The sequence below is a fragment of the Salmo salar genome, chromosome 19 (genome assembly GCF_965601325.2).
Source record: "Salmo salar chromosome 19, fSalSal1, whole genome shotgun sequence".
NCBI classification, from domain to species: Eukaryota; Metazoa; Chordata; class Actinopteri; order Salmoniformes; family Salmonidae; genus Salmo; species Salmo salar.
Window position 1 is genome coordinate 67,202,057 of NC_138309.1, and position 12,819 is coordinate 67,214,875.

General features: G+C 46.4%; 1 long non-coding RNA gene across 1 annotated transcript; it reads right to left on the reverse strand.

Annotated features, from left to right (window-relative positions):
- Positions 1 to 313: 313 nt before the first annotated feature.
- LOC145862268 (uncharacterized) lies at positions 314 to 1,542 on the reverse strand. Its single transcript, XR_014381568.1, has 3 exons — positions 800 to 1,542; positions 536 to 712; positions 314 to 445 (listed from the first exon to the last, which is right to left on the reverse strand). It is a non-coding gene; the product is annotated as an uncharacterized LOC145862268 (long non-coding RNA).
- Positions 1,543 to 12,819: the final 11,277 nt, after the last annotated feature.

Here is a 12,819-nt window from a genome sequence, read left to right on the forward strand (position 1 = left end):
CTGATAGCTTGTGAGCTCTGTGAACACAATACAATTAGCGCAGCTGGAATTTGGCAGGATGTGGTGTCCTTTTATTAATACGCACTATGTTGCCAGGCTGGTTTTCCCACTGTATAGCATCTGGGTCCTGTAAAAGAAATTAGATTTTTTGATTTTGATGAGGACTCCTCACCATTGTAGAGTAAATAGTACTTTCACAGTCTTAACATGATACCTCATGCCTTCTGGAATCCAGAGAGATGGTCTCCTCCTCATCATCGTCTCCATCATGTGCTGTTGCTGCTGCACTGGGGCCTTCACCCTATCACATTTAATCGGATTCATATTGAAGCTAGTAGACAAGACATGCCAGGCCTACAGTATGCCTTTGATGGAGTACTCACTGGATCAGCATCGTCTGGTGCTTGTGCTGGTGGCTCTAACAGGAACACAGTGCTGCCAGACACTGCAAGGCAATAGGTAAACCAAAGTCAGACAGTCCAAATTGATTCAATATGAATGTGGTTGTATCCCATGTAGAGATGGAAGGACATACCTTGAATGAAGCGGGTGGCATCTTGGGAGGAACCTATGCTCGTCTCTTTCCCCCCAGGGATCCCCTCTAAGACGGGCCTGCCTTTATTTAGCTCCAAGGCCATGTCCTCTGCTGGGGTAAGGTCAGCCTTTGGTGACCCACCACCCGTGCCTTGTCTGTGGGTATTCTTTTTCACTGCTAAAACAGTACAGACAATGTGTGAGCAGGCACCTTCTGGGTACAATATATGCTTGTGCTTTGTTAAATATTAGTCAGGGACCATACCATTCTGCAGAATGTTCTTGTATTTGATTTTGACCTGCTGCCATGTCCGTTTTGGCCCGTTCATGTTTAATCTACACACACACACACACACACACACATTTAATGGAGTCACACTGCAAAAAATTACTTGGTATTTTTGTCTTGTTTTCAGTAAAAATATCAAAAAATCTATCATAGCTTTATACAGTGTGATGGAGTTACTTTACACAATTTCACTCATATCTGCAGTGCATTTCAATTAAAAATTTAACCGTTTCATAATTACAGTACAACTGCATTTTTGGAGATGTGAATTAAATATTTGAATTGTAATTGTGATGTTTCAGCGGAGCGGTGACTGTGTAATTGTGCACTACTTACGCATTCAGGCGGTCTGCAATACTTTGCCACGCTTTTTCTCTTTGCTTTATCACTGTGGCGGTGTTGCCTTTCTTCTTAATTATATATTTTACCTCCTCGTATGCCTCCATGAGGATTTGTGCTTCCGACGGGGAAAAGTACGCGGCTCTAGTTGCCATGGTAAATCAGTTAATCTGTGATCTGTGGCGGGGTCTATTTGAGTGAGCCGTGAGCGCGCACCTATCCAGGATTGGTTTCACCTGGCTTAATGAATCCGTGTCTGCTCATCCTGGCTTGGTCTTTGTGCAACCAATTAAGCCTGGACGCACATGTTTTGGCTTCATTGAGCTCAGCTGAGTCATTTATCCCGGATGTCTTAATTCTACTTTTGTGCAACAGGCCCCAGCTGTCTATAACTACTGTAAATAAAAACACAGCATCTTGTTTACATTCGTTATTGTAACCACAATGTCACAAATCATTTGTATCTACCTTTCCAATTATTTTCAGAGTTTGGGATTTACAGATGTATGCTTTTCATGCCATTTTTCGTTAAATCCAGTTCGGATTTAGTACAACTTTTGAGTGACACCTTTAGTGAGAGGTCTAATGCTTTAATATTTAATCATATCTGCCCTCCGAATTCTTATCTAAGGGGTATTTTTCACGCCATTATTAGTTATATTGTTTTAGTTTGAACGTGCAGACTGGCACTAAGAACAGCGGGAACATTTCCCTAGTCTGCACCATTATTAGTGCAATGCCCCTTGCTCTGTGCTACCCAGTGGGGTGGGGTGGGGGTCCAGCCCCCCTCCCCCTTCCTCCTCCCTTCCCAATGGGCTAGGTCCATCTTCTGTGCGCGGCTCTGCGGCCCATCCTGTGCCCCCGCCCTCGTGCCTTGAACCATGCGCGCCCACCGCTATTTCAGAGGATACAGCTGAAGAACTGCAAGGCAATCCCATTGTTTATATATTGTCCTGCTAATAACAGGGTTAATAATATATCTGTGAGAATATCCAAGGTGCTTTTATATAATTCTAAATTAATAATAATAATAATCGCTTTGTTTAAAAAATAACTATATTTTGGAGATTATAATATAAAATGAGCGAGAAAAAGGCCATTCTTGAACATGGGGTGAGACATTTTTCCTAATTTGCTAATAAAGCCAGTTTGTTATTTAGAATTATTTATTTCTGGTTTTAGAGGGAGGTGCCCAGAGATGCCTGGATGTGTGGATTCCAGGAAGTGGACCCCCAGGTGTCAACAGAACCCTTCTCGGATGGACCATGGAGGGGGTAAGTCAGATCACCTACCCTCGTTTTTCTTTAAAGAAGAAATTGCTGTATCAGGTCATGAAGAAGAATGATGAATGTATGGAGTTGTTGTTGGTTCCCTGTCCCTTTGTACAACCTGTCCTGCAGTTGGTGCACTCCCACCTTCTTGGGGCTCACCTAGGGATGGAGAAGACCTTAGACCGGATCAAGGCATGATTTTACTGACCGGGTGTAAAGAGAGCAATGGAAGATTACTGCCGCAGTTGCCCGGAGTGCCAGCAGGTGGTGGTAAAACCACATTTTCGCAGCCCCTTAATTCCCCTACCCATTACTTCTGTCCCTTTCAGGAGGATTGCAATGGACCTGGTGGGACCTCTACCCAAGAACAACCGAGGGCAACATTACATCATGTTGATTCTGGATTATGCCACAAGGTACCCGGAAGCCATTCCGCAGCGCACCATGGGCACCAAGGGAATTGCACATGAGTTAGTCATGCTGTTCTCCCAAGTAGGCATCCCTGACGAGATATCAACCGACCAGTGAACCCCATTCATGTCACGAATCATGAAGGATATCTGCAAACGAATGAAAATAACCCAGTTGCGCACCTCAGTGTATCACCCGCAGACCGATGGGTTGGTGGAAAGATTCAATCAAACCCTGAAGCAGATGCTAAAGAAGGTGATGGAGCCGCATGGAAAGAATTGGGACCAGCTGCTACCCTCCCTGATGTTCTCGAGCTGAGAAGTGCCCCAAGCTTCAACAGGATTCTCTCCCTTTGAACTCCTGTACAGGAGACGACCCTGAGGACTGCTGGACGTGGCTAAAGAAGCCTGGGAACAGCAACCGTCGCCCCATCGAACCATGGTGGAACACGTAGAAGATATAAGAGACCGGATGGCAACCATGTGGCCCCGGTACGGTAACACATGCTGGAGGCCCAGGAGGCCCAACCGTGGGTGTACAACAGAGGGGCACAACAAAGAGCCTTCCAGCCAGGAGACAAAATGTTGGTATTGGTCCCCACCTCATAATGTAAGTTTGTGGCCCGATGGAACGGGCCATACGAAGTCCTTGAGAAGGTGGGTGAAGTTAACTATAGGGTCAGACAGCCGGGACGTAGGCATCTGACCCAGATTTACCATGTGAATTTGTTAAAGAAATGGAATGCACGTGATGTACTCTACTCTATTTCCCCAAAGAAGGGAACCACAGAGACCAAGCCAGCGGAGGTGCCACTGGGGAACCAGGATGTGTTCTCCAGTGAACCAGGACACCAATCTGGTACAGCACAGTATCATCACCGAACCCGGGAAAAAGGTGTGGTTGAGACCATACCGCATACCGGAAGCAAGGAGGGAGGCCATCAGGACCGAGGTAAGAACGATGTTGGAAGCTGATATTATTGAAGAGTCGAAAGTGAGTGGTACAGCCCCATAGTGTTGGTGCTGAATCCAGACGGCACCATTCGCTTCTGTAATGATTTCAGAAAGGTAAATGAAATTTAAAAGTTTGACGCCTACCTCATCCCTCGAATTAATGAACTAATTGAACAGCTAAGGACAGCCTGATTTATCAGCACGCTCGACCTGATGAAGGGTTATTTGCAGGTGCCCTTAGCTCCCGAGGTGCGGGAGAAAACTGCTTTCGCCACCCCTGATGGGCTGTTCCACTACAAGAAGCTGCCTTTTGGGTTGCACCAGGCCCCGGCCACCTTCCAGAGGTTGATGGACCAGATTCTCCATCCCCATCGTGAGTATGCGGTGGCCTACCTCGATGATATTGTGATCCATGGGAGCAAGTGGGAGACGTATCTAAACCAGGTGAGCACGGTATTGCAGGCCTTACGGAGGGCGGGGCTAACAGCTAACCCAAGGAAATGTCAGCTCGGCCTGCGGGAGGCTGGGTACCTGGGGTACACAATCGGGAGGGGATGTGTTAAACCCCAGGTGAAGAAAGTGGAGGTGATTTGGGACTGGCCCCGCCCCCTCACAAGAAGCAGGTATGCACGTTTGTGTGATTGACTACTTACTACCGGAGATTTATTCCCCACTTTGCCTCCCAAGCCAGCCCCCTGATAGATCTGACCAGGAGCCGTCTGCTCACCCAGGTGACGTGGACCGAGAAGACGGAGAAAGCCTTCCAAGACCTAAAGAGGGCACTGTGTTCTGGACCCGTGCTGGTGACACCGGACTTCTCGAAACCACTGGTGGTACAGACCGATGCGTCCAAAACAGGGGTAGGTGCCGTCCTATCACAGCTACAAGAAGGTGAGGAACAACCAGTCGTGCACATTAGCTGGAAGCTGTTGCCGCAGTAACAAAGATATTCCACCGTGGAGAAAGAATATCTAGCAATTAAGTGGGCGCTGGAGACGCTGAAATATTACTTATTGGGACGGCACTTCACCCTCGTAACGGACCATGCACCACTGGTTTGGATGTGACGGAATAAGGACAGTAACGCCCGGGTCGGCAGGGAGAAGTGAGGGGAGTGGTGATTGAAGGGAGATATCTTGCAGCCAGCTGGCTCCACCTCTGAGCCTTATATGGACTTCCTGTCCCAACGAGGCAAGCCTGTGGATCATTAAGCCATGGAGTGCTTGGGGATGAAAGAGGAAGCGGGCTGCACAAACAGGGAGAGGACTGAGAGGGAAACCTGTGTTATGGAGAGTGTGAGAAGAGAGAGAATTAGTTGTGTGATTACCCATTGTGACCTGGACTGTCTGATTACCCCCACTGTGTACCGAACCAGTTTGGCTGAGGACCCGAGTTTTAGGATTACTCCTGGAGAATGGAACGGACAATGAGAACGGAGTGTGGACTGTGAAGTGGTTGCAGAATTCCCCCCTTTCCCACATTGTGCAAATCTCCCTAATAAATTCCCCATTTGTATTCTAGTTGTGCTTCGTGTGCGTGTTTGGTTATTGAACTTGGTGACGAGGAAACCCCACCCCCTTGAGCTTTCTACCATGGGTATAAAGTAACTTCTAATGAGTTATACCAGTCTTTAAAGGCTTTCATGTTTTAGAGTCTCCTATGGCGCTATAGTGGGAAACAGTCAACTATATAATTATTCTATATCTCTGAGCCTCTATAGCCTCTCTCTGCACCTGGCATCCACCAAATGCTGCACTATGTTCCCCTCCACAATTCCAACACTTAACCTTCACATTGCTCCCACATTCACCGTAATCATGTTCCCCTCCACACTTGGCACATATTTTCTTTCCTTTAACACTGAACAGCTACATGTCCCATTCTTTGGCATTTAAAACACCACAATGGGGATGGGACAAATTCGCGGACAGTGAAACTAAGGAATCCTATCTGTACTTTTCCAGGCAAAACCTGCTCAAACCTCAGCATAAGCACCAGGGACATGGCTTTTAATCTTCTTCCCATTAAGCTTTCCATTTGCAGAATCTTCCCTTGCTGATGAACCAGGCTAGTTTGACTTCACTTATCTCTTTCTCTACGAACTTGGATTGTCAGATAAGGTGTAAATGAGGCCCTGTGGTCTCATCAAACACCATTACCACTCCGACACATTATTAGTCTTGCTTCCTACCTTGGCCCTCTTTATGCTTTCTTTACTAGACGCTCCACTGCTTTCAGTATCATGATCACTCTTCTTCCTATGTCTTTCAACAACAGACCATTCAGGTCCTTGACCCTCATCCTCCTGCTCCATATCATCAGAACTGACATCCGTATTGTTCGCATTCCATCACAGCTGTTGCTTCTCCCTTTTCTTAATTTCCTTATTTCGTCCACACTACTCACTGCCATTTCCAACCCAAACACATTGGTAAGCTCTCTCTCACACTTAAACATCGAACTAGCTGCTTCTGCTGGGTTCTATGCATAGAGATCCTATTAATTCCTAATGATATTGTTCTATCTGCCTCCAGACAGCTGTTAATTTCAGGCAAGCCTCTACTTCTTCTCCTTTTTTGGGATTGGGTTGGCATCCAACTTTTACGGCGCATACTCAGCACCCTACTGTACTGGAGTGTGAAGCCAGTCACAGTCTACCTACAATAAATTATCTTAATTCGTCCTGTTCCTCTAAGAAAGTGAAATAGAGCTCTAGACACCACTTCCCTCTCCTTTCCTCCCCCCACTACACCACCCGAAGCCCAAACCTGGTCCAGCCTTTCTAACCCTTTCACAGTATCTCTCCCTATCTATGTCATATAGTTCACAAAATATCACAACATGCTCCACGGTTTCCTCCACTAAAGACTCATCCAACAGACCTGTATCATGTCTCCCTATCATCCACAACGTGGCATTCAAACATATGTGCCCAAACCGTAGTCTACTCCATGCAACTTCCTCTCTCCTACATCCCATACTCCCCACCTCTTCCTTTACCGACCGATGCACGTGATAAAATTGCCTCCCCTTACTACTAGCCTCCCACTCCCTAACCCAAAGATCAAGCCCATTGCCCGGATCAATGACTTGACTTCCCTGCGGCCCAGTGGGACCTGAATATCTACCCCCTCTCTCCTCACAGCACTCTTAGCCACCACATCGGTCTTCTCATTACACTCCACACGCACATGGGCGGGAAACCAGCAAAAGCTTACCATCACTCCCATCCTCTCCAATCCCGTTAACAGCTCCATCATCTCCACAAACAAGTCTCCCCTATCCGACCTTCCCATCTTCACACTACTCAACACTGCAGCCAAATCAGAACAGATCACCACTCTGAGTGGTTTCATCTCCTCCACCCATCCCAAACCTATAATCATGGCCATCAACTTGGCCGCATAAACTGAGACATATTCAGTTAATCGCTTACATATTCTTAACATTGAAATCTGGGATATACACCCCTGCCCCCACCCTACCACTGAATGGATCATTTGAACCACCTGTATATATCCTTCGCACCCCATTCTCTCCTACTCTCAATCAATCTACACTTGGATTCAGGATCAGACACGTAGGAACATTCCCCAATGCAATTGCCGGCCCTCTCTCTCTCCCCGAATCCATATTCTACCAGCTTCTGTCCGATTGTCCCCCCTGTACCCCCCTCTGCTTACCCCATTCTGAAGGCACTCACACACAATCTCAGGGCTCTTGACTGTATCCCCAAGAAGCCTTAACCATTCACCCAACAGATATGCCGTGTTCACATGCTAGTTGGAATGAGAAAAATCTGAAATATGCAAGCAATGCGGCAATATTAATGACTTTGCCTCCGGGTAGCGAAAGTTCCTTTTGTAGGATACCAGAGTTGAATGCCGCATTCAAAACAACTGGGAACTCAGAACTTGGGAAAAAATGAGCTCCGACTGGGAGCTCTGATCTGAAACCAGTAGTAAGTAACCACCAACTTCAATGATAGTTAACATAAAATGTTCATATGAATCTGACATTGCGGCGCTCAATAACATATGGTCGCCAATGAGGGCTTGCTAGCTTGCTACAGTGTATTTAATTTTTTGGGGGGGGTTTTGTATTATTTTACCCCCTTTTTCTCCCCAATTTCGTGGTGTCCAATTGGTAGTAGTTACTGTCTTGTCTCATCGCTGCAACTCCCGTACGGACTCGGGAGAGGCGAAGGTCGAGAGTCATGCGTCCTCCGAAACACAACCCAACCAAGCCGCACTGCTTCTTGACACAGCACACATCCAACCTGGAAGCCAGCCGCACCAATGTGTTGGAGGAAACACCGTACACCTAGCGACCTGGTCAGCGTGCACTGCGCCTGGCCCGCCACAGGAGTCACTGGTGCGCGATGAGACAAGGATATCCCTGCTGGTCAAACCCTCCCTAACCCGGACGACGCTGGGCCAATTGTGCACCACCCCATGGACCTCCCGGTCACGGCCGGCTGCGACAGAGCCTGGGCTCAAACCCAGAATCTCTGGTGGCACAGTGCCTTAGACCACTGCGCCACCCGGGAGGCCCCCAGCTTGCTACAGTGTTTGATTCATATCAGATGTTTTCTTATGAAACAGCTCTGCTAGCTAGAGAAATGGTAATTTGCATCGCTAGCTAGCTAACGTTGGCTAGACTCATGAGTTCCTGTGAACGGTTGCCCTGTTCAAAACAACTGGGAACTCCTGAAGACAAAATTACATAAATCTGCCCCTACAACCTAACCAAGTTATTTGTATATTTATTGTGCCCCCTCTAGAATCAAACTTACACTGTTTGACAAAATTATTTTCATAGTTACAAATCAGGTCACCCTACTAAACTTACCTGCTAAAACTTACTCTATAGGTCTGTCTGCTGCCTTTTCGTTGTCATAGCCTAAATGCCAGTCACCAAACCAGGGAACTAATGCAAGTGTGGATTAAATCGACTTCAGTACATGTTGTCAAAAGGCTGCAGTCTGCAATAGGGACGGGAGTAACAGCAACCTAATTTTGTTGACAACATTGTACATAAAACTGCTATTCTTAATGGTTTTACAAACTCAGCAGAGAATGTTCTCTCTGCATTCAGCTCCACTTTAATCTTGATGGGTGTTTCTTTAAAACGCACATCCAATACCCTTGATCCCTTACATAACTAGACCAATCACATGGTTCAATGTGCTGCTGTTCACAGTGCTGTGTGTGGCAAGACTGTCACGTCCTGACCCTTGTAAGATGTCATTTTCTATAGTAAAGTGGTCAGGGTGTGACAGGGGGTGTTTTGGGGTGGTTTTCTGGTTATCTGTTTCTATGTGGGTTTCTAGGTTTCTATTTCTATGTTGGGGTTGTTGGGATGATCTCCAATTAGAGGCAGCCGGTTCTCGTTGTCTCTAATTGAAGATCATATTTATGTAGGGGGTTTTTGCACTTGTTTTTGTGGGTTGTTAATTTTTGAGTAGTGTGTAACAACTGTCTTCAGGAATGGCGCAGCGGGAATGTGGATACTCATAGTTTAATTCAAAAAAAGAGTAAAGCATCCATGGTGAAAAACAATAAGCAAGACAGCAACAGTTTTACAGGCTATACAAACGCAGTGCAAAAACAACTACCCACAATCCCAAAGAAAAACACACCCTTCTAAATAGGACTCCCAATCAAAGGCAACTCAACACACCTGCCTTCAATTGGGAGTCCCATCACCAACACAAACCCTTAACATACAAAAAACCTGCCACATCCTGACCACAACTGATACAATACCTCCCTCTGCTGGTCAGGACGTGACATAGTGTGTATTTCTCTCTGTGTATTTGGTGTATTGCAACGTTTCACGGTAAGAATAAATATGTGGAACTACAACCATTCTGCGCTTTGGTCCGATCCTTTAAACAGCTGTGACAGAACAACCCACCACAAAAGGACCAAGCAGCATGGTAGGGATCAGCTGGAGGAATGGACTTGGGAGGAGATTTTGGAGGGGGGGCATACAGGGAGTTTGGCAATGTCAGGGGGGAGACCTGAGCCAACTTCCCGTGCTTACCGGGGAGAGCTGTGGAGTGAACCGGAGCCAGTCAGGGAGTCGAGCGCGGAGTTCGACGCAAGATTCCGGAGAGATGTGCTGGCGTTAAGAGCGCTGCGGAGCGGGCGTGCTGAGGAGCGAGTGAATGAACAAGCACTGGGTTATGGTGTGATGCGCACTATTTCGCCCATACGCACTCACAGCCCGGTGCGCTCGGTGCAAGCTCCTCACCGGTGTCGGGCTAAGATGGTCATTCAGCCAGGAAGGAGTAGGCCAGCTCAGCAGTCCTGGTCTCCAGTTCGCCTCCATAGCACAGTACGTCCTGTGCCTCCTTCCCTCACTCGCCTTGAGGTGCGTGTTACCAGTCTGGCGCCACCTAGGCCAGTTCCACGCATCAGACCTCCAGTGCGCATGCCCAGTTCGGAGTGTCCTGTTCCTGCTCCCTGCATTCGTCCAGAGGTGCGTGTTACCAGTCTGGCGCCACCTAGGCCAGTCCCACACATCAGACCTCCAGTGCGCATGCCCAGTCCGGAGTGTCCTGTTCCTGCTCCCTACACTCGTCCTGAGGTGTGTGTTACCAGTCTGGCGCCACCCAGGCCAGTCCCACACATCAGGATTCCAGTGCGCATTCCCAGTCCAGAGCTTCCGGCGACAGTTCCCCGTCCAGAGCTTCCGGCGACGTTTTACAGTCTGGAACCTACTGAGACGGCCTACAATCTGGAACCTACTGAGACGGTCTACAGTCCGGAACCTACTGAGACGGCCTACAGTCCGGAACCTACTGAGACGGCCTACAGTCCGGAACACCCGTGACAAAGACAGGATAATGATAGAGGTTCCACTTGTTAAGAAGCAGGTGCAGATGCTCTGATTTCAAAAGGATTGAAAAGTTAGCCCATTAAATATACACTGGATTAATTAGAAAAATAAAAGCAGTACTTTTTAATGCGTGAGATAGAAGAGGTGTGGTGTGTGAGCGTGAGAAGAGGGTCAAATGTGTGTCTCACAGCCAATGCGTGAGACTTGGCAGTTCTGTGACTGAAATGTAGTTAGCCAACTGGCTAGTTAGCATGCTGGCTGACATTGGTTATGCAGTAGGTGAGGAACCCTGCACTCCGTTCTCTTCCCTTACAAAAAAGTTTTGAAACTGCAGTCGACTGTGGTATTTTGCAGTAATTGCAGAATACACTGCAGTTACACTGCAAAATTGCTTCAGTAAAAAAACGGTGATTTTGGACACAGTATTTGCTGCATACTGCAGTTATACTGCACTCTATCTACAGTTATACTACAGTGTACTGCAGTTATACTAGACTCTGACTACAATCTTTTTCATAAGGGTTATATCGAGGTGGAGTTGCGTTTCGATGACTGGTCACGGGATTTGCAACTAGTCATCAAACTAGCTAGCTAGCTAATCGTGGATGCCAAGACAGCTATCTAGATTTGGGAGTTCATAGGCACATTATTACACCACAGGTAACAATAACTGGCAACTAGTTCATTTTCTGACTAATATTTTCAACTCATTGTTAGTTTATCCACTGACGACCTCATTAAGGAGGATAGCTAATTACTGAAATGTAACTAGCTAGATCACTAGCCAGGCAGTAGCCACTAACTAATCGTGGACGCGTGACCAATTCTTTGATATATTTGGGTTAACTTGCTCATATCAAGCAACACATACCAAATTGTTTGTGGAAAGTGAAAAATAACAATTACTGCGCTCGTTTTGTGAATGATCGGACAGTGAAACTAAAATAGATTGCAAGCTAGCTTGTGAGATTTTCATTTATTTCCCAATTAATTTGGTGATCAAGCTGAAGCTGGGTTTCCCAAGTTGTTGGGCCGGTGCTAACTGCTCATGCCGGCGGCGCCAACTAAACAAACGGCTCTGTAGACGGCCCCCCCATCTTTGACATTATGGTGATCTCAAACCACATCACAGAAATTGATGACAACTTAGCACAAAATAGCTGTTGAATGATATCACTGTCAAGACAGCTATATTTTCTTCTTCATCATCATCATCCTCACATCGTCATCCTCACATTCACATTGCATTAAAAATAATAATTGTAAGAAACACCCACACACACACACTGTAATGAAATTAACAATTTAGTAGGCAATATTTTCACCACAGCCTTTGCAATAACCCCATCCCCAATTGACCATGAACTGGTGATGGGAAGTTCGGTTCTATTTATTGACTCAGATCTTTTTGACTCGTACAGTCAAAATAAATCTTTCGACTCATTAGTTCATTTGAGTCAGTCATGCCCAGAGCACACAGGACCCCCCCTACCGGCGAACAATGAACTGAAAACTCGAAATGTAAGTTTCTACAAGCCTCTCGTTCACCATAGGGGACTTATTGGAGTTGTCATTTGTGACTGAGCCTCGTTGACGTGTGCTTTAAACAATGTACATTTGTGTATCGCTAGGCATACAAACAAATACGATTATTTCTTGAGACATTTTAAACGAGGTCTAGACTAGTTGGAGCCGCAACCCGGACTAGATTGTAAACGACTCATGGCGCAATGCATTTCTTGACTGCTGTGATAATCACAATGTCGTTCGTGAACTGCAGCCCTCCAAATGATTAATTATCGAGTTTGAGTTTATTAACCTGAGGCTGGGTATGTTATGGTTCTACAAAGCTGTGTCCATCATAACATTCAATAATACACGGAATTAACATATAAAAACGTAACGAATAGTTTTGGTCCCTTGTTTCATGAGCTGAAATAAACGACCCACTGGTACGCTCCCTAGCAGTAACTGTATTGTTGAACTTGCCGAGATTTTTCCGACTAAGAACTTTTTCATGTTTGAAAATAACATGTTCATTCAACAGAAGGGGACGGCTATGGGTAATAAAATGGCCCTAAATTATGCCAATCTTTATGTGGGGTTGTTTGAGAATAATGGGATTTTCACCCCTAACAATCCATTCATGCGCCATATCAAGCTCTGCAAACGCTTC